The sequence below is a fragment of the Nyctereutes procyonoides genome, unplaced genomic scaffold (genome assembly GCF_905146905.1).
Source record: "Nyctereutes procyonoides isolate TBG_1078 unplaced genomic scaffold, NYPRO_anot_genome, whole genome shotgun sequence".
Classification (NCBI taxonomy): Eukaryota; Metazoa; Chordata; class Mammalia; order Carnivora; family Canidae; genus Nyctereutes; species Nyctereutes procyonoides.
The window spans coordinates 28144813-28167987 of NW_026575082.1; the positions used below are offsets into that span (position 1 = coordinate 28144813).

The 23175-nt window shown below is 36.4% G+C and overlaps 1 protein-coding gene and 1 non-coding gene across 3 annotated transcripts in view; one reads left to right on the forward strand and one right to left on the reverse strand.

Annotated features, from left to right (window-relative positions):
- Positions 1-23175, reverse strand: part of LOC129514576 (enhancer of polycomb homolog 2) — a 118811-nt gene that overhangs the window by 76613 nt on the left and 19023 nt on the right. The gene's annotated exons all lie outside the window — the stretch shown is intronic.
- LOC129514662 (U6 spliceosomal RNA) lies at positions 11880-11986 on the forward strand. Its single transcript, XR_008665475.1, has one exon. It is a non-coding gene; the product is annotated as a U6 spliceosomal RNA (small nuclear RNA).

The window sequence follows — 23175 nt, forward strand, 5'->3', positions numbered from 1 at the left end:
AGGCAGAGACAGGCAGAGGGAGAAGCAGGCTCCATGCAGAGAGCCCGACACGGGACTCGATCCTGGGTCTCCAGGATCAGGCCCTGGGCTGACAGCGGTACTCAACCACTAAGCCACCCGGGCTGCCCATATTCTGCTATTGTTGGGTGGAATGTTCTGTATATGTCAACCTCTTGCCAAATTATTGAGAAGGAAAAACTTCCATATTCATTTAACAAAACCAGTATTACCCTGATACCAGGATCAGACAAATACTACAAGGAGGGATGGGAAAAATGGATTAAGGTGGTCAAAAAGTACAAACTTCCAGTTACAATTTTAATATGTTCTGGGGATCTAACATACAGCATGGTGGCTATAGTTAAAAATACTATACTGTATACTTAAAAATTGCTGAGAGTAACTCTTAAAAGTTCTCCAAAAAAGTTCACAGATTTTAACAATAACAGCCCTACTATAAGATCTGGCAATCCCACTTTTATGTACATACCCCAAAGAACTGAAAACAGGATTTAGAAGAGATACTTGCATATCCATGTTCTCCACAGCATTATTCACAACAACCAGTGATGGAAGGAACCCAAATGCTTATTGACAAATGAAGGTATAAACAAAATGCGGTATATATATATAATGGAATATTATTAGTCAGTCTTAAAATGAAGGCAATTGTGACATATGCTCTAACATAGATGAACCTTGAGAGCTTTATGCTAAGTGAAATAAGCCAGTCCTGGTCACAAAAAGACAAATCCTTTGTGATTTCACTTATAGGATACCTAAAGTAGTCAAATTCTTTATTTTTTTCAAAGATTTTACTTTTAAGTAATCTCTACACCCAATGTGAGGCTTGAACTCACAACCCTGAGATCACGACTTGCATGTTCTACTGACTAAGCCAACCAGGTGCCCTCTAAAGTAGTCGAATTCTTAAAAATAGAAAGTAGAGTGGTGGTTGTCAGGGACTATGTGAGCAGGAAAAAAACTGTTGTTCAGTGGGTAGAGTTGCAATGTTCTAAGATGAAAAAGTGCTAAATATCTGTGGCATAATACTGTGCATAGTTAAAACTATTGTACCCTTAAAAATGGCTCAGGTAGCAAACTTTTTTTTTTTTTTTGCAAACTTTAGGTTATGAAGTCTTCACTACAGCAATAAACAAAAAGCTTATCAAGTACCTGGCAAAAGTAATCCAAAACAACAACCAATTCGGACACATTCTTGAATAAAACTATTTCAAAAATAATGAAAAAATCTTCAGTAATGAAAAATCTTCAATCTTAATCACTACAAATAAATGATCATAATAAAATAATAGTACTGATTATTATAAATTAATATTACAATAAATGAAATGGCAAGAAAACCATTAAAATCAGACTTCAAAAACATCAGTGCAAAAACATCAATGAAGCAACATTTTCAGAAACCTCAATGAATGAAAAATATGAACCAAGGATTTTACAGTCAGCTAAGCTGGTCTTAAAGTGAATTTAGTTTTTAAAATATATTTTATTTAAGCCACATCTACTCACCTACAACATTATCATCTCGACAATCAATTCAAAAATGTATGGCTATACTTTACATTTTCCTCCCATATCAGGTCTACAAAATCTAGTGTGTATTTTACATGCATGGATCATATAAATTCAGACTAGCCATATTTCAAGCGCTTAAAAGCCACCAGTGACTACTAGCTACATATTGGATAGTATGGTCCATCTTCACCTTGGCTTCATCCAACTAAGAGATAACTGGTAAATTCTAGTAAAAATTTATACCCACACACCCACAAATCTCTCAAAGATGGGAAGAGAATTAAAGACTAATATACAAACATCTCCATAAAAAGTGGAAATAATGCAACTAAGAATGGAAGAAAAAATACAAACCGTCTCAAATATAAAATATAATCTTTTAAAATAACAGCAAAAAGAGAGGGCCACCTGGTGGCTCAGTCATTTAAGTGGCCAATGATTTCAGTTCATATCAATAAATATCAATGGACTTATCTATAAAAACTAAAAAAATTTCAACTTGTCTGAATTACAAAATGAAAAAATTTTCAACTGGTCTCATAACCCAAGACTCAACTATACAGTGCGTATAAAAGAAACACACACAAAAAATGTGGTTCAGAAAAAGTAAAATTAAAGGAATGAATGGAAGTTTATCAGGTAATGGAAGACAGTAAGAAAAATGAGCAGATCCTAATTACCAGACATGTAGAGTGTAAGTCAAAGAGCATTAAGCATGACCCAAAAACCACAATCACAATAAAGGCTTTTAATACCCACATATCATTCATGCATGTCTGTATCTATAGGTTTTGGACATCCTATATGTATTTAACAGTTATCTATGCATCAAATAAAACAACCTTTTTATAAAGCAAAGCTACAACATATGCAAGGACTGATTAAAGACACACTAATAGTATTAACTAACTTTAACACGTGACTCGCAGCATAAGGTAAGTGAACAAAGAACAGCATGGGCCCAAGCATGGACCTAATTTAGTAAGACAAGACAGATCTTATAGCTATATATAAAACTTTATACCCAATGCTCCTTCTTCTCAAATACACAAGCAACTTTAATAAACATGATCATTTATCAGTTAACTAAAAATTTTTAAAAATAGGGTATTATGAAGAGTAGAATAGACAAGGAAAGAAACAATTCTTTGAGCATATCTCTTGTACGGTTCTGAATTTTAAAACCATGTTAATGTTTAACATGCTCTAAAAAATAAAATCAACAAGGATGTGAGGAGAAACCAAAATAGTGCACAAGGAGAAACAAATCTCACTTATTAGAAATGAATATTCATATAGCCACAATGAAGAGAACAGGAAACAAATTTTAAGTTCCTTTGGAACATAATGATTTGAAGCTCATCTGTAAAACTTAGATAATACATACTTCAAAGAAGTTTTGTAATGATTATTTAAGTTAAAAACGTGTTCACAATAGTTCATGGCACATCTAAGAGTTTCTTTTTATTAAAACACATCACAGAGGTGCAATATTCAAAATACTGGAATTTTAAAAACAGGATAAAAAAATTTAGGAATTTTGACAATTAAAATGCTTTTTTCAACACCCATTCATAACATAAAATTCCCTGAAAGAAATGTCCCCAATCTGGGATGCCTGGGTGGCTCAGTGGTTGAGCGTCTGCCTTTGACTCAGGGCGTGATCTCGGGGTCCAGGATCGAGTTCTGCATTAGGTTCCTTGCAGGGAGACTGCTTCTCCCTCTGCCCGAGTCTCTGCCTCTCCCTCTGTGTCTCTCATGAATAAATAAAATCTTGAAAAAAACAAAAATTCAAAGGAAGTCTGTTACCACTTCTGGCGTACACTTCTCCTAAGATTCTAGCCATAACAATGAAGGAAGAAAAAAAATACAGGCATGCAGATTGGAAAAGAAGACATAAAATTATTTGTACATGGTATCTTCATATAGGGGGAAAAATCCTAGGGAATCTCAACAGAGCTCCTAGAACTAAAAAGTGAATTTAACAATATCACAAGTCAATATTAAACACTCAACTATTTCCACATATTGGCAACTGAAATATGAAAATAAAAAGCAATAACATTACAACAGTATCCAAACTCCTAAATACTTAAGAGATACAGGCCTAAGAAATAAATGTGTAAAACTTGCAAAACAACACAGAAGGAAGTACAGCATGTTCATGGACTGGAAGGGTCAACATTATTCCAAAAAACTTTACTTGGGTAAATTTTCCTCCAAATTATCTAAATTTCTAATAAATTCCATCAAAACCCCAGAGTTTTTTTTAAAAAACAAAAATGGAAAAATTGATTCTAAAATTCATATAGAAAGGCAAAAGAAAAATAGCCAAAATCACCTTGAAAAAGAATAAAAATCTGAAGGACACAATCTGATTACAAACTAAATCATAAAGCTAAATTAATCAACACTGTCACTAACATAACATATAAAGCAACAGAAAACAACCACACAGAAGTCCAGAAATAGTCATACACACATATAGAGAATGAATTTTAGACAAAGGTGCCAGCCAATTAATGAGGGAATTAAAGGAGGGTAAGGAGGTCAGGCACCTGGGTGGCTCAGTGGTTGAGTGCCTGCCCTTGGCTCAGGTTATGATCCCAGGGTCCTGGGATTGAGTCTAGCATCAGGCTCCCCATGGGGAGCCACTTCTCCCTCTGCCTATGTCTCTACCTCTCTGTGTCTCTCATGAATAAATACAATCTTTAAAAATAATAATAATGTTGATAATAAACAACCAACCCAATTTTTTAACAAATTCAGTCAATGATTTAAACAGACATTTCACAAAATATAGTAAGGACCAGTAACTACTTGAAAAGATGTTCAACTTAAAAAAAAAAAAAAGACAAAGAAAAAAGATGCTCAATAACTTTACATCAGGAAAATGCAAAGTAAATCCACAGGTTTTGACTACATAATCACAAAATGACTAAAATTAAGAAACTGACAACACCAACTGTTGGTGTGTCACTGGAAAACTATTGGGCAGTTTCTCATGAAGTAAATAAATACATGCTTATTATGGGGCACCTGAGTGGCTCAGTCTGTTAAGCATCAGACTCTTGATTTCAGCTCAAGTCATGATCTGAGTCAGTTTGAGATTATCTCTTTCCCTCAGCTCTCCCCAACAAGTACTCTCTCTCTCTCTCTCTCAAATAAATAACTTTAAAAAATACGTACTTCTCACATCACCCAGCAATCCTACTAAATAAGTATGCACCCAAGAATTGAAATGCATGTCCACAAATAACTTGCACATGGATGTTAGCTGCTACTTTAAACAGCCAAAAATTACAAACAATACAAATGTGAGTTAACAGGTAAACAAAGTGAATACATTCATTCATTAGAACATTACTCAGGTAAAAAACAATAATAATAATAAAAAGGGATGAAACTAATGATATGCACAACAATGATCTTTTTTAAAGTAATGATTTATTCATGAGAGAGACACACAGAGAGAGGTAGAGACAGGCAGAGGGAGAGAAGCAGGTTCCCTGCAGGGAGCCTGATGCGGGACTCAATCCCAGAACCCCGGATCATGCCCTGAACAGAAGGCAGACAACTGCATCCCGTCACAATGATGTATCTTAACCCAAGCATCCTGTCACAATGATGTATCTTAAAAGTATACTGAGGAGAAAGGGGAACCCTCATACTGCTGGTGGGAATGAAAGCTGGTATAGTCACTCTGGAAAACAGTATGGAGCTTCCTCACAAAGTTAAAAATACAGCTACCCTATTATCCAACAATTGCACTACTAGGTATCTCCCCAAAAGATATAAACATAGTGATCTGAAGAGGCACCTGCACCTCAAAGTCCACAACAGCCAAACTATGGAAAGGAGCCCAGATGTCCACTGGCAGATGAATGGATAAAGAAGATGTGTATATTCTCTCTCTCTCTCTCTCTCTCTCTCTCTCTCTCTCTCTCTCTCACACACACACACACACACACACACACACACACAGGAATATTACTCAGCCATCAAAAATGAAATCTGCAACAATGTGGATGGAAATAGGTGATATGCTAAGGGAAGTAATTTTATCAGAGAAAGACAAATACCACATGATTTCACTTCTTTTTTTTTTTTTTAAGATTTATTTATTCATTCATTCAGAGAGCAAAGAGAGAGGCAGAGACACAGGCGGAGGGAGAAGCAGGCTCCATGCAGGAAGCCCGATATGGGACTCGATCCCTGGTCTCCAGGATCACACCCCAGACTGCAGGCGGCGCTAAACCGTTGTGCCACTGGGGCTGCCCACATGATTTCACTTCTATGTGGAATTTAAGAAAGAAAATGGAGGCTCACGGGGGAAGGGAGGGAAAAATAGAATGAGACAGAATCAGACAGAAAGACAAACCATAAGAAACTCTTAACTGTAGGAAGTAAACTGAGGGTTGCCAGAGGGGGAGGGGGTGGTGGGAGGATAGTGTAACTGGGTGATGGACATTACAGAGGGCAAGAGATGTGATGAGAACTGGGTGTTGTATGCAACTGATGAATTACTAAACACTACCTCTGAAACTAACGATATATGTTAATTAATGGCTTTTAACTTAAAAAAAATTTTTTTAAATGAGTCCACTTTAGGGAAGGAGTTTGGAGGATGGGCAAAAAAACTAGGTGAAGTGGATACAAGGTACAAACTTCCAGTTACATGATATGTAAGTCACAGAGATGAAAAGTACAGCATGGGGAATATAAAAATATTGTAATAACATTACTTGGTGACTATACTTCCCATGTTGTACACTGAATAATAATGTATGGGATTGTGGAGTCACTATGTTGTATACCTGAAACTAATATAACATTGTGTGTCAACTGTACTTGAATAAAAATTTTGGGACGCCTGGGTGGCTCAGCGGCTGAACGTCTGCCTTCAGCCCAGGGCATGATCCTGGAATCCTGGGATTGAGTCCCACGTCGGGCTCCCTGCAGGGAGCCTGCTTCTCCCTCTGTCTGTGTCTCTGCCTTTCTCTGTGTCTCTCATGAATAAATAAATAAAATCTTAAAAAAAATGAATAAAAAATTTTTGAAGTCCAAAAAAAATGCATAGAGAAATAACCAGACACAAGTGGCTAAATACTGTTATGTTCCCTTTATCTGATATGTGAGAACAGACAAAACTAATATACAGTGATCAAAATCAGATCATTAGTTCACTGAAATGGGGGTGGAGGATATGACTGCAAAAAGGGTTAAAGGGAACTTTTGTGGGGAATAAAATGTTCTACTTATTGTTTGGAATGGTGATTACACAGAGAATTTGTTTTTAAAAATAAAGAAACCACACACAAAATAAATGTTTTATACTGTATGTAAATTATACTTCAATAAAGTTGATTTTTATTTTTTTAAATTTTTTTAAAGATTTTCTTTATTTATTCATGAGAGAGACACAGAGAGAGAGAGGCAGAGACACAGGCAGAGGGAGAAGCAGGCTCCACGCAGGGAGCCCGACGTGGGACTCGATCCTGGGTCTCTAGGATCACACCCTGGGCCAAAGGCAGGCGCCAAACCGCTGAGCCACCCGGGCTGCCCTAAAGTTGATTTCTAAAAGGAAGAAGAGGGGTGGCTGGCGGGCTTAGCCAGTAGAACAAGATCTCCGGGTCATGAGTTCAAGCATGACATTGGGCATAGAGCCTACCTAAAGTTTAAAAAAGAGGAGGAAGAGGAGGAAGAGGAAGAGAGAGAGAGAGAGAGAGAGAGAGAGAGAGAGAGAGAAGAAGAAGAAGAAGAAGAAGAAGAAGAAGAAGAAGAAGAAAGAAAGAAAGAAAGAAAGAAAGAAAGAAAGAAAGAAAGAAAGAAAAAAAATAATAACATGAAACAAAGAGTTGATGTAAACAAAACATGCTGGAAAGACAATATTTACAATGCTGGTAAAATTGTGATGAGTAAAACCGACACTTTCAAGAATGAGTGCTAGTCAATGTGTTAAAGTGTAAATTGGTATAATCTGGAAAACAGTTTGATGTTTCTAAGCTTTAAATACATTGCCATGTAAGACTTCTTGAAAAATAATGACATCTGAAAATATTTATGCGTTAAGTAAAAAAAGCAGAAAATAAAACCATATACTGAAGATAATCTCAAATATATTAAGGTACATAGAATGTTAAGATGCTAGCATGAGGGGAATCTCTGGGAGGCTCAGCAGTTGAGCATCTGCCTTCAGCTCAGGGCGTGACCCCAGGGTCCCAGGATCGAGTCCCACATCGGGCCCCCCACATGGGAGCCTACTTCTCCCTCTGCCTGTGTCTCTGCCTCTCTCTCTGTGTCTCTCATGAATAAATAAAATCTTGAAAAAAACCCAAAAAGATGCTGCCCTGAGGGCGCCTGGATGGCTCAGTCAGTTAAGTGTCTGCCTTCAGCTAAGTGAGGTCAGGATGCCAGGGTCCTGAGCCAGGTCAGGCTACTCTCTTCCTCTCTCTTACTCCTGCTCATGTTCATGCATGCTCGCTCGCATGCTCTCTCTTTCCACCCCCTCTCTCAAATAAATAAAAACATTTTAAAAAAGATAGCATGAATAAATATAGAATTAAAAAAAGGCTAGTAAGAAATGTGCCTATGTATTAACTAGTGAAACTATACATGGTCTCTAATTTTCTCCTCTACATTTTCTACAATTTACTCAAATAGTATGTATTACAAAAAGCAATCAGTGTCAATCTTTAAAACTACTGATCAGGGGATGTCTGGGTGGTTCAGTGGTTGACTGTCTGCCTTTGGCTCGGCTCCTGATCCTGGGGTCCTGGGATCGATTCCCACATCGGGCTCCCCTAGAAGAGCCTGCTTCTCCCTCTGCCTGTGTCTCTGCCCCTCTCTCTGGGTCTCTCATGAATAAACAAATAAAATATTTTTTAAAATAAAACTACTGATCAGGTATCTCTTCCACAATCAAAAGAAGACAGAGATGGAGGAAGACAAAAGAAAAAAGATTCCAGATAAGTAATTTTCTTATTCTAATTAAACCTGCTTCTCTTCTAGTACTTTCTAAATCTGATTCTCAGTCCTGGCAGCATATTAAAGTCCCCTGGAAACGCCAAAAATGGACTACATGAGAGAAAATAGTTAAAAAGATTCAGCAGCTGACTTCCACGCCAACAAAGATGAAAGGCATGCAGTGGAATACTAATCAGCTATGAAAAAGAATGAAGTACTACAACATGCATGAATCTTTAAAACACTGTACAATGTAAAAGTCATCAGATATAAAAGGCCACATACTATTTAATTCCATTTACAGGAAATGTCCAGATATAGGCAAATCCACAGAGAAATTAAGTGTGTAAGTGGTTGTCAGGGAGTGGCAGAGGTTGTAGGATGGAAAATGACTAAGGTATGGGATTTCTTTTTAGGGTGATGGAAATGTTCTGGAACAATATAGTTATGTTGTAGAACAATGAATATAGTAAAAACCACTGAATTGCACACACTTTAATATGGTGAATTACATTATATGAATTTTAGTTTTTAGTAATTGCAAGGGAACCTGAGTGGCTCAGGTCATGATACTAGGGTCCTGGAATGGAGCTCTGCATCAGGCTTCCTGCTCAGTGAGGAGCCTGCTTCTCCCTCTGCCATTCCCCCTGCTTGTGTACACGTGGTGTCTCTCTCAAATAAAATCTATTAAATTGCAAGGAAATAAAGAGGTGAAGTAACAAGGAATGAATTCACCCTTCTATACCTGAAGCAACAAAAAAGTCTGAAGAGAGTTGAAACAATGGTTTTCCAAATACTGGACAGTAGGCAATGAAGGACAACGAATACTTAAGAGTAAACAAGGGCAGCCCCTGTGGCGCAGCGGTTTAGCACCGCCTGCAGTCCAGGGCATGATCCTGGAGACCCTGGATCGAGTCCCACGTCAGGCTCTCTGTATGATGCCTGCTTCTCCCTCTGCCTGTGTCTCTGTGAATAAATAAATAAAATCTTTAAAAATAAATAAATAAATAAATAAATAAATAAATAAATAAATAAATGTATGTATGTATGTATGTATGTATGTATGTAAAACAAAACAAACAGTCCCTACAATTGCCTCAGCTTACTATCCTGGAAAAGTTTCTATGCCATGGAGCATGAAAGAGAAGTAAGACAGAGCCTAGAAGACTTCATGAATTGAAGAGACAGAAACAAGGGTCTAAGAAAATGAAAGCATCTAAGCTTCATAAGACAGAGTACCAAAAGGGAAGGTTCTGCAGAGAGAACCCAGGAGATCTGCAGAGTTCTCTGTAGTATTCGGCATAGTACTCATCAGCACATTGTGAATAAACTACTTAACACTGGAGAAAGAACTATCTATCCCCCAAAGGATTAAAAGGAAAAATGTCTGTCAGGGCCAAGAAGAGCACCTGTTCCCACCAACTAGGCTAGAGAAAAAGACATGCTACACATAGGGGAACAAGGTAAGTATGACACAGAATTTCTCATCAGAAACAATGCAAGTGGGGGCAGGGGCACCTAGGTAGCTCAATCGGTTAAGCATCTGCCTTCAATTCAGGTCATGATCTTGGGGACCTGGGACTGAGCCCCATGTTGGGCTTCCTCTCAGCAGGGAGTCTGCTTCTCCCTCTCCCCTCAACCTTCTCTTGTGCATGCTACCTCAAATAAATAAATAAAATCTTTTAAAAAGAGAGGAAGAGAGATACAATGCAACTGAGAAGACTGGAACACCATTTTCTAAATAGTGGAAGAAAAAAGGGTCAAGTTAGAATTCTATATCCAGCAAAAATATTTTCAAAAACAAAGCTGACATTAGAGATTAAAGATCTGTTATACAATAATGCACATGTAGTTAGCAATATTGTAACTTACTTACATCTATAAACCGTTAAAAGGGTAAATTTGTTATGTGCCTTACCACACACAAAAATGGAGAAAGAACATTTTTAGATACGTAAAAGCTGAAGTACTCATCACCAGCAGGCCCACAATACAAGAAATGATAAGAGAAATCCTTTTGGAAAAAGGAAGATGATACCTGATGGAAGTCTGGATATAGAACAAACTGATGGAAAGGAGTAATCATAAGGATAAATACCTAATCTTTCTCTTTTCATTTTAAAGCATTTGAAAAATAACTGCTATTTAAGTAAAAATAATAAGAACGTGTTATAGGATTACAAGTGTAAAATGTATAGAAACAATAGCATAAGGTTTGGGCAGGGAGAAATGGAAATAGACTATCATAAGGTTCTTACACTGTACAATACACTGTATGTGGATCACTTGAAGATTGTGATAAACTAAAGATATACAGCTAATTGCCTAATGATGATTCAACTTACAATTTTTTCACAACGGTTTGAAAATGATATGCACTCAGTAGAAACCATACTTCAAAATTTGAATCTTGATCTTTTCCTAGCTAGCAATATGTCGTACAAAGCCCTCTTGTAATGCTGAGCAGAAGCAATGAGCTAGGGATGCCTGGGTGGCTTAGCGGTTGGGCGTCTGCCTTCAGCTCAGGGAGTGATCCCGGATCTGGGGACCCAGTCCCGCATCAGGCTCCCCACAGGGAGCCTGTTTCTCTCTCAGTCTATGTCTCTGCCTCTCTGTGTGTCTCTCATGAATAAATTTTAAAAATCTTTAATAAAAAATAAAATTAAAAAAGCAGTGAGCTACAGCTCCCCGTCTATCATACAATCATGACAATGAACAGCCCATACATTTGCAACCATTCTGTACCCATACAACAATTCTGTTTTTCACTTTCAGTACAGTATTCAGTAAATTACATGAAATATTCCAAACTTGACTATAAAAGACTTTGTGCTAGTTGACTTCGCCCAACTATAGGCTAATATAAGTGTTCTGAGTACAGGTTTTAGGCTAAACCATGACGTTCAGATTAGATACATTAAATACATTTTGACTTACAATATTTTCAACTTACAATGAGTTTATTAGGACATAACCTCATTGCAAATCAAGAAAGATCTGTATATCGTAAACTATAAATCAGAATTTCTCAATCTTGGCACTAATGACAATCTGGGAAAGGTACGTCTTTGTTGTAGGAGGCTGCCTTGTGCATTGGAGGATGTTTAGCAGCACCCCTGACTTCTACCCATGATATGTTGGTAACACACCCCACCTGCTACAGTAGGAAAATAAAAAATGTTTCCAAATGTCCCCTGGGAAATAAATCAGACTCTTCCAACAACCATGCCCTGTATCAATCACTTAAACAAAAGACAAAAAAAAAGTTACAGCAAATAAGCCCAAAACAGATAAAACAGAATCATTAAAAAAAAAAAAAAATCCAAAAGAAGGCAGAATAAGAGAGAAAGAAAACAACCAGAAGAAACAAAATAGTGCTTGCTTTGGTAGCACATACACTAACAGTGGAATAATACAGAGAAGATTAGCACGGCCCCTGCACAAGGATGACATACAAATTCATGAAGTGTTCAGTATTTTTTAGGGGCGCCTGGCTAGCTCAGTTGGGAGAGCGTGCAACTTTTGATCTAGGGGTTATAAATTTAAGCCACATACTGGTACAGAGCCTACTGAAAAAAGAAACAGAAAACAGCAGATGACAGAGTGAAACCTCATCATAACGAAAACCATATTAAATCTTACTGAACTAGGAATAGAGGTGTGTGTCAATTCCACAAAGACTATCTACAAAACATCTATAGCTAACATCATAGTTAACAGTGGGAAACTTGGGGATCCCTGGGTGGCGCAGCGGTTTAGCGCCTGCCTTTGGCCCAGGGCGCGATCCTGGAGACCCGGGATCAAATCCCACGTCGGGCTCCCGGTGCATGGAGCCTGCTTCTCCATCTGCCTATGTCTCTGCCTCTCTCTCTCTCTCTCTGTGACTATCATAAATAAATAAAAATTTTAAAAAAAATTAAAAAAAAAAAACAGTGGGAAACTTGAAGCTTTCCCACCAAGTAAGTTACAAAGCTAGAATGTCCCTTCATCACTTTGTTTCATCATCATACCGAAAGTTCTAGCTAGTAAAATAAGACATGAAAAGGAAATAAAAAGTATACAGACTGGGAGGAAAAAAAAGACAAAACTTTGTTTACAGATATTATGATCATCTATGCAGAAAATCTGAAGGAAATGACAAAATATTCCTCAAACTAGTAAGTGATTATATTAACAAGGCTGCGAGATTCAAGGCTAAAATACAAAAGTAAATCACTTTCCTACATACCAGCAAAGAATAAGTAGAATTTGAAACTAAAAATACAATAGTTTATTTACCATAGTATCTCCCAAAATGAAATACTTAGGTGTAAATCTAACAAGTATGTACAATATCTTGAGGGAAAACTACAAAGTTCTGAAAAACAAATGCAGAGAAAAACTAAATAAATAAATATTTCATGTTCATGGATAAGAAAACTCAGTAAGTCTTCAACAAGGGGTACCTGGTTTGCAGTCAGTTAAGCATGTGACTCGGTTTCAGTTCAGGTCATGATCTCAGGATAGTGAGACTGAGCGCTGCCACCTCAAGCTCTGCGCTCAGCACAGAGTCTGCCTAGGACTCTCTCTCCCACTCCTGCTGTCCCTCCCCACCATGATCATGCTCTCATAAATAAATAAACAAACAAACAAGATTTTTAAAGTCTTCTACAAATGGTGCTTGAAAAACTGTGGGCAAAAAAAAAAAAAAAAAACTGTGGGCATCCACATGCTAAATTATAAACCTAGACACAGGTCTTACAACTTTACAAAACTTAATCCAAAATTGATCATAAACCTAAATGTAAAATGCCAAAATTCCTATAAAACAACACAGGAGAAAATCTAGGTGACTTTAGGTATGGCAAAGACTTTTTATTTTATTTTTTTAAGATTTTATCTATTTATTTGAAAGAGAAAGAGAGCACGGTGGGGAGTAGCAGAGGAAGAGGGAAAAGCTCAGGACCCTGGGATCATGACCTGAGTCCAAGGCAGACACTCAACGGACTGAGCCAACAGGCACCCCTGGCAATGACTTTTTAAATACAACACCAAAGACACCAGTCATGAAAGAAACTGGTAAATTAGACTTCATCAAAATTAAAAACTTCTGTGGAAAAAAAAACACTTAAGATTAAAAAGAAGTGCAAAGATAAGCCACAAACTGAGGAAAAGAACCTGATAAAGGACTGTTATCCAAAACATACAAAGAACTCTTAAAACTCAACAATAAGAAAACAAGCAACCTGATTAAAAAATGGGCAAAAGACCTTAACACACAATTTATCAAAATAGATATACACATGGCAAATAAATATATGAAAAAAATGCTCCATATGGCTTATCAGGAGGGAAAAGCAAATTAAAATGAGATACCACTGTACATCCATTAGAGAGCCGAAATTCAGAACACTGACAACATTAAATGCTGGCAAGGATGTACAGCAACAAGAATTCTCATTCATTACTGGTGGTGATGCAAAATGGTAAGGGCCACTTTAGAAAAAACAGTTTGGCAGTTTCTCATCAAATTAAACATTCTCTTAGCATATACTCCAACAACTGCACCCTTGATACTTAAGCAAAGGAGTTGAAAACTTGTGACCAAATAAAAATCTGTCCATGGGTATTTACAGCAGCTTTATTCATAATTATCAAAATTTGAAAGAATCAAGATGTCGGGCAGCCCGGGTAGCTCAGCAGTTTAGCGCCGCCTTCAGTCCAGGTCGTGATCCTGGAGACCCGGGATGGGGTCCCATGTTGGGCTTCCTGCGTGAAGCCTGCTTCTTTGTCCCTCTGCCTGTGTCTCTGCCTCTCTCTCTGTGTGTGTGTGTGTGTCTAGAATGAATGAATAAATAAAATCTTAAAAAAAAAAAAAAGAATCAAGATGTCCTTTAGGCAGTGAGTAGATAAACAGTGGCACATCCAGACAACAGGATATATTATTCAGTGCTAAACAGAAATGAGCTATCAAGCCATGAAAGGCCATGGAGGAACCTTAAATGCATACTAGTAAGTGAAAGAAGCCAATTTGAAAAGGCTAGTACTGTAGGATTCCAACTAAATGATGTTTTGCAAATACAAAATAGAGACAGTAAAAAGATCAGTGGCAAAAAAAAAAAAAAAAAGATCAGTGGCTGTGGAGGTATTGATAAACAGGTGGAACACAAAGGGTTTTTAGGGCACTGAAAATACTGTGTATCATACATACAATAATGACAGATACATGTCATACATTTGTTTGAACCCATAGAATGTTAATGTAAACTATGGACTTTGGGGGTTATAAGTCCACTAATTGTAACACTCATGGGGGATGCTGATGATGGGGGAGGCTATGTATGTGTAAAGACAGGGGATATATGGGAAATCTCTGTACATTCCCCTCAATTTTGCTGTGAACCTAAAGCTGTTCTAAAAGTGTAAAATCTTACCCCAAAGATACAGATGCAGTGAAACACCAAAACACCTGCAACCCAATGTTTATAGCAGCAATGTCCACAACAGCCAACCTGTGGAAGGAGCCTCGGTGCCCATCGAAAGACAATGGATAAAGAAGCTGTGGTATATGTATACAATGGGATATTAGCCATTAGAAACGACAAATACAAAAAAAAATAATAAAATAAAATAAAATAAAATAAAATAAAATAAAATAAATAAATAATAAAATAAATAAAATAAATAAAATAAAATAAAATAAAATAAAATAAAATAAAATAAAATAAAATGAAACGACAAATACCCACCATTTGCTTTGACGTGGATGGGACTGGAGGGTATTATGCTGAGTAAAGTAAGTCAACTGGAGAAGGACACACATTATATGGTCTCATTCATTTGGGGAATATAAAAAATAGTGAAAGGGATTAAAGTGGAAAGGAGAGAAAATAAGTGGGAAAATGAGAGGGAAACAGAACATGAGAGACTCCTAACTCTGGGAAACGAACAAGGGGTAGTGGAAGGGGAGGTGGGCGGGGGTTAGGGTGACTGGGTGATGGACACTGAGGGGGGCACTTGATGGGATGAACACTGGGTGATATGCTATATCAGTATGGCTGATATATCAGTATAGCTGATTAGGGATATGCTATAAGTTGGCAAATTGAACTCCAAACAAAAAAGTTAAAAAATAAAAAAATAAGGGGTGCCTGGGTGGCTCAGCGGTTGAGCACCTGCCTTCAGCTCAGGGCGTGATCCTGGGGTCCCTTGATCGAGTCCCACATCGGGCTCCCTGCATGGAGCCTGGTTCTGTCTCTGCCTTTCTCTCTCTGTGTCTCTCATGGTAAATAGATAAAATCTTTTTTAAAAAATCATATTAAAATTAAAAAAAATAAAAAATAAAAAGTGTAAAATCTTAATTAGAAAATCATGTTAAATGCAAATGATGTCAACACCACTGTTAAGACAGAGACTATGAGACAAGATAAAAACAAGTAAATCCTTATTATAAGCTGCCTTTGAATTGCAGCTTGAATACGAAGAAACACATTTTGAATATAGATTTAAATAGGTTAGAACCTAAATATATATATATATACTATGTTAACACTAGTCAAAAAGACTTTGTGTGACCGTATTGGTATGCAACATAGATTTCAGAACAAAGAATATCACCAAGGGTTTATTTCATTGAGGCCCCTGGCCGGTTTAGTTGTTAATAGCATGTGGCTCTTGATCTTGGGGTCATGAGTTCAAGTCCCATGTTAGGTGCAGACATTACTAAACATACTAAAGAAAAGTTTATTTCATCATATTTACAGAAATCAGTCAACAGGACATAACAACCCTACTCACTTATGTATTCAATAACAAAGCTTCAAGATACATGAACAAAAACCAGTATAATTTCAAAAGTAAACAGACAAACCCACAATTACAGAGGTTTTAATACCATACTCTCAATGATAGATAAAACAAATAGAGAATCAGCAAAGATACTGTAGACTATAACACTAACAGCTAACTTAACCTGATTTTTACAGAATGCTCCATCCAACAAAGGCAGCACATACCTTCTTTTCATGTTCACAAGAATCATTTACCAAGACAGGACATACTCTGAAAAGCATATTACAAATTTCAAAAAAGTCTACAAGAATTGAGAGAGAGAGAGAGAGAGAGAGAGAGAGAGAGAAAGAAGAGAAGAGAGAAGAGAAAGAAAAGAAAGAAAAGAAAGAAAAGAAAAGAAAAGAAAAGAAAAATGAAATTCCTAACAGAAGGATCTCTGTGAAACCACTAAGTATCTGGAAACTAAGTAACACATTTCTAAATAACCCCAGGGTCAAAGAAGAAATCAAAAGAGAAATTAGTATCTTAAAATGAATGACAATTAAAACAAAAAGTTGCAAGATACACTAAAACAGCACCTAGGAGGAAAGGTACTGCACTCAATACTTATATTAAAATAAAGGTTTCAAATCAATGACCTTAACTTCCACCCTACGCAGCTAGAAAAAGAGCAAATTAAAACCCAAGTAAGTAGAAAAAAGGAAATGATCAAAATCAAAGTGGAAATCAATGAAACCTAAACAAAACCTACTGAGAAAAATTGATTAAACCAAAAGCTAGTTCTTTAACAAAATCAATAGAATTGATAAACTTCTAGCCATACTGATTAGGGAAAAAGTGGGAAGACACAAACGACCAATGTCAGGAGCAAGAGAGGAGACATCACCTTAGAGAGTATCATGAACTTCTTAACAATAAACTCATCAATAAAGTGAAAAGGACAAACTCCTTGAAACAAACTTTTACCAAAGCCCACTCAGAAAGAACAGAAACTGAACTATAGTTAAAAATCCTTCATACAAAGAAAACTCCAGGGACAGATGGCTTCATTGGCAAATTCTACAAAATATTTGAGGAGAAAATAATACCAACTCTGTGCAAATTTTTCGGTAATACTGAAGCGTTAGGAATACTTCCCAATTCATTTTATGAAGCCAGTATTATTCTGATACCAGTAACAGAAAAAGACATTACAGGAGAAGAGAACTACAGACAAATATCCCTTGTGAACAAAGATGCAATCATCCTAAATAAAAATTTAGCAAATAGAATCCAACATGCTAAAAGAATAAAACATAACCAAATGAGGTTTATCCCAGGAATGCAACATTTCACCAGATTGATTCTTTAAAAAGCCATGATCATTTCTATACACAGAAAAAGCATTTGCAAAATCCAACATCTTTTTAAAACTTCTCAGAAAACCAAAAATATAAAAAGGAATTTCTTCAATCTGATAAAGGGGGATCTACCAAAAACAAAAGTCCCATCATACTTAAGTGAAATACTGAATGTTTCTCTCCTAAAATTAGGAAGATACTCTAAATATGGTCTTTGTAAGTAAAGTGATATGTTTTTCGTTAATTTTTGGCTCCCAAAGAAATACATCAGCTTTAGCTAAAAATCAATAAACAACCACATTACACTAAGGTTCTTTTTTTTTCTATAGAACTGGACTTAAAGGCATTTATCAACTAAACAGATAAATATCTATTTGCATAAATTCCTTTTAGAATTTAATAACACAGAAAGATTTTTCTCTTCTGAAAAACAGCTGTGTTAAATTTTCAATGAATAAGAACTGAATCACCCATAGCTTCTCTATCTTAACTGCCTGTGGGGATATGAAGAAAGGGGGTGAGGAGACTTTAATGGCCAGATAACTGCTATCTTAAAACAGAAATGTAAAAGTGAGAGCAATCTTATTGTATACAAATATCTTTTCATACCCATTTTAATTCTAAAATACCTGACTTACAAATCAACTTTTGGAAAACAATTCAATTAGAAGTTACATAACACTAATGACTTCCACTTCATAAAGTTAGCAAATGTTTACTCTTTCGTTATCTAATTGTTGCTTTTCTGAAAACTTGTTTTAAATTGAGAATTGCCCAATGCTGATTAAAACCATGACCTTCAACATAATTGAGGAAGGTGACAGTAACATCAATGGCTGGCCTGCTCTTAAGTATCCAAGCAACAACAGAAATAAGCAATAGTAGAGAAAATTCAAAACAGTAAGCAAAATAAATCAATAACACAAGGCTTTAAAAAGCATTATTTGATAACCGGCTACTTTGTCTAGTGATTAACAAAGTCATTTCTGATATTATTTTGCATTTCTTAAATACTAACAGAGCACTCTTACAGAAAATTTCAAGATGCCTGTATGTGAAAACCACCAAGAATTAGATCACTTGTTATGCAAAGTAAAAATAAGAACATTAAAAAAAAAAGGTAGCAAATGGATTCATTCACCCAAGAAATGACACAAAATGAAAATGAATCTCACCCACAAAAAAAAACTGTGCCAGGCAACAGAATTCCGTACTTGAAAAAATGCTTGGGAAGCAATTCCTCCAGAAACTACAAAATTTGAAATAGGCAACAGACAAAAACACTTTACTGCCATAAGTAAAAATCACTATGAAAGAAGTAATCATTGTGGTGGGGGCACAGAATACACTTATCAATATCACCTATCAGACTTAAAAACATCCAGCATCTCCCAGACCCATTTGAGAATTTTATATAAGCATATCAAAACCCTCAGATATTACAGAAAAAAAAAAGATTGAGAACTACTGCTTCAAACCAGAGCTTCTGAAATTTTAATGTGCATTTGAACCACCTAGCGATCTTTTTAAAATGCATGTTTTTGATTCAACAGGTGGGACTTAAAATTAAGCAATTTTAATGAACTCCTAGGTAATGCCATATCCACAGACCAAACTCTGAATAGCAAGGTTCTCAACTATGCAACTCAGAAAAGGTATCTTTATGGTATAACCACTCTGGAAAACAGTTTAACAGCTCTTTAGAAAAGTTATAGAGTTTTAATATACTCACCATACAACTAAGCCATTTTATCCCCAGGTATTTACTCAAAACAAATGAAAACAGATGCACACAAATGTTCATAGCCAAAGACCAATCAACAAGTGAGTGGATTATTTGGTATACCCGTAAAATTTACTCAGCGATAAAAATTCTCAGCATGAATTACTGATACATGGTATAGTAAGTATGAATCTCAAATAATTACACTGAGTGAAAGAAACCAGACCAAAAAGAGTATATGCTTTATGGCTCCATTTATATAAAAAGTCTAGAAAATGCAAACCACTAATCTACAGTGACAGCATATCAGTGTTTGCAGAAGGACAGGAAGCTTATAAAGGAGCATGAGGAAATAACTTTTAGCGGTGATGGAAATGTTCATTAATCTTGACTGTAGTAACAATGTTTTTACAGGTGTATACAAAGGTCAACAAATTGTACACGTTAATTATATTCAGTTTATTCATCAATAAACCTCAATAAATCCGTTTTAGAAAGAGATCTTCAAATTCAAACTTCCAGCTAAACAAAATAATGTCACTGTAAATATATAATTTCTAATTTTTGAAACTTCATATAATACTACAGTAACAAGAAATATATATTCAGGGCAGCCCGGGTGGCTCAGCAGTTTAGCACTACCTTCAGCCCAGGGCGTGATCCTGGAGACCCGGGATCGAGTCCTACATCAGGCTCTCTGCATGGAGCCTGCTTCTCCCTCTGGCTGTGTCTGGGCCTCTCTCTCTCTCTCTCTCTCTCTCTCGCTCTCTCAAATAAATAAAATCAAGAAAAGAAAGAAAAGAAAAGAAAAGAAAAGAAAAGAAAAGAAAAGAAAAGAAAAGAAAAGAAAAGAAAAGAAAAGAGAAATATATTCAGCCTTTGTCCCCATTCCTGACACAGAGCTCCTAAAACTCTTGGAATTTCCTAAGTGGTAAGTGTGTCTTGATATTCCTAAACAAATCCCTTTCAAACACATCTGAATTTATGTTATGAGGTCACTTTCGGAAAGCACCTACAGATGGGGGCTTTGCCAGGAGAATCAACATGTGACTTAGAGAGTTGGAACTTTCAGTCCTACCGCCTAATCTCTGGGAAGAGGAGAAGGGCTACAGACTGCAGATCAATCACCAGTGGCTCAGATCTAATCAATCACACCTATATAACGAAGCCTCCTTAAAAAGCCCTGAAAGGAATAGGTTTAGACAGGTTACAAGCTGATGTATACACGGAGCTGCCGGGAGAGTGGCATGCTTCAAGAGGATATGGACACTCCATGCCCATTTCCCCATATACTGCCCTATGCATGTCCTTCTGCTGGACTCTTCCTGAGTTTTATTGTTTTATAATAAATCAGTAATCCACCAAGTAAAATGTGTCTGTGTTCTGTGAGCCAGTTTAGCAAATTAATTGAGCCCAAGGAGGGGGTAATTGGATACTCCAATCTATAATCAATTGGTCAGATGCACAGGTGACAACCTGGACTTGTAACTGGCTTCTGAAGGTGGGGGAGGGGAGCAGTCTTATAGAATTGAGCCCCTAACCTATGGGATCAGACGTTATCTCCAGTGTCAGAATTGAGCTAAATTTAAATTGTAGGGTATTCCCTGGTGTCAGAGAATTGCTTGGTATAGGGAAAAAAACCCAAACGCTGGAATGAAGGTCAGAATTAGATATATGCAACTGTATGCATATTACCAAAAATATTACCCTCTTGGGATGGGGTGGGCAGTGGAAAGTGACTCAGAGGGCCCTTTAGGATCTTTCTTAACTCCAAGTAACCACTGAAAACATGTACTATAAGTAAGAAAGCCAGTGGTAATCCAGTAATAGAATACAACTTAAGAAATCTTAGTCTGTTCAATAAAACCTGTAATTTTGCTAAAAACATGGTATTTGTAAAATACAAAACTACAATTAGACACCTTTTGAGGGGCCAGACTCACTCCCACCAATGTCCACTCTCTCCCCAGAAGTGGGTTACCATCCTCAAATTGTTAAATCATCTCACCTTACACCAAACCAAAGACCATCAACTAAATCAGGCTAGATACCTTATCTGAATTAGGCCAATCATATTCCATCTCCTGGAAAGTTAGAAATGAGAGTGAATCACTATTCTCAGCCAGAGTTGGTTGCTTAAATAGATATAAATTTAGTTAGAAGTTACAGAGTGGCCACCTTGGGTCAATGAGAGGCCAAAACCTGTTTGTAATTCCTTTTACAGAGAAGAATGCAGTGAGACTAAAAACATTTTTTAAAAGAGTAATACTTCATTACTAAATGGAGTTTATTCCACAAATGCTGGGATATTTCAGTATTATAATTCATTGATAATAAACAGATCTGAAGGAGAAATTTCCATAAATTCCAAAAAAGCAGATCCCTGGGTGGCTCAGCAGTTTAGCGCCTGCCTTCAGCCCAGGGCATGAACCTGGAGTCCCAGGAGCGAGTCCCATGTTGGGCTCCCTGCATGGAGCCTGCTTCTCCCTCTGCCTGTGTCTCTGCCTCTTTCTCTCTCTCTCTCTCTCTCACATGAATAAATAAATAAAATCTTTTAAAAAATAAAAATTAAAAAAAAATCCAAAAAGGCATTTGAAAATATTAGAGATTCATTTGTGATAGAAACACTGGAGATTTGACATACACTTTTGCGAATTATATACATGTTTATAATACCTATTAGATCTACTTCAGTTTTCTTTAATTTTTGTTTTTTTGAGAAAGAGAAAGCTGTGTGTGAGCACAGCGGGGGGCTAAGGGAGAGAGAATCTGAACAAGGCTCCACACACAGGGCAGAGCCAGCTTGATCTCATGACCCTGAAATCATGATGTGAGCTGAAATCAAAAGTCAGATGCACAACCAAATGAGCCACCCAGGTCTCCTCCCTATTTTATTTTCTAACATGCCCTCCCTATTTTATTTTCTAACATCTATAAATCAATCCAGGGAAATTTACATCTTATTTACTAGAGAAACGCTAGAGGCAGTCACAATGAAGTAAGAAACAAAGATGCCCAGTATCTTCGCTACTATTAAACATGGAATGGAAGTAATTTCCAACAAAAATTTTAAATAAGGGAAGGCAATTAGAAGGATACTATTTGAAAACGGGAGAAGTAAACTATCTCTGTGAGCAAGTGATACGTTATCTTTATCTCAATAACCCAAGAGAATCAATGCAGAAACAAGTATAATCAGGTAACTTAAAGTCACAAGATATAAAATTAACATATAAAAATAGTTTAAAATACAAACAATAACAAGTTATAAGGTATAATGGAAAAAAGTGACACAATAGTAACCAAGTATGTAAGATTTCTAGAAATAAGCTGAACCAAAAATAAGTTTAACTAAAACCAAAGCAAATGGAAAAAAAATGCTCCTGTTAAATAAACATAAGTAGACTTCAACGAACAAAGGAGACAAACCATGTTCAAGAGACAAACCATGTTCTTGGACAAGAAGTCAACATCAGAAAGATGTCAATTCACTATAAGCTAATTATAAGTGTATGATAAATGTCAATAAAAAAACACCAACATCTTCTCCCTGGAGTTAGACAAAAATCTAAAGTTCATGTGGAAAAATATGTAAGGAAAACTGAAAAAGGAGAGCAATAGGAATGGGAGATGTAACTAGCCTCACCATATAGTTTTTAAAATAGTAAGAATATAAAGATAAAACAATGAAATGATTAAAACAGTAAATCTTCAAAAAAAGTTAAATATAAGTCAATCTTTTACACAATGAAACAAAATAGGAAGTCAAAAAATAAATCCAAATGCTAAGAAATTTTATTTTATTTTAAAGGTGTTATTTATTCATGTGAGACACAG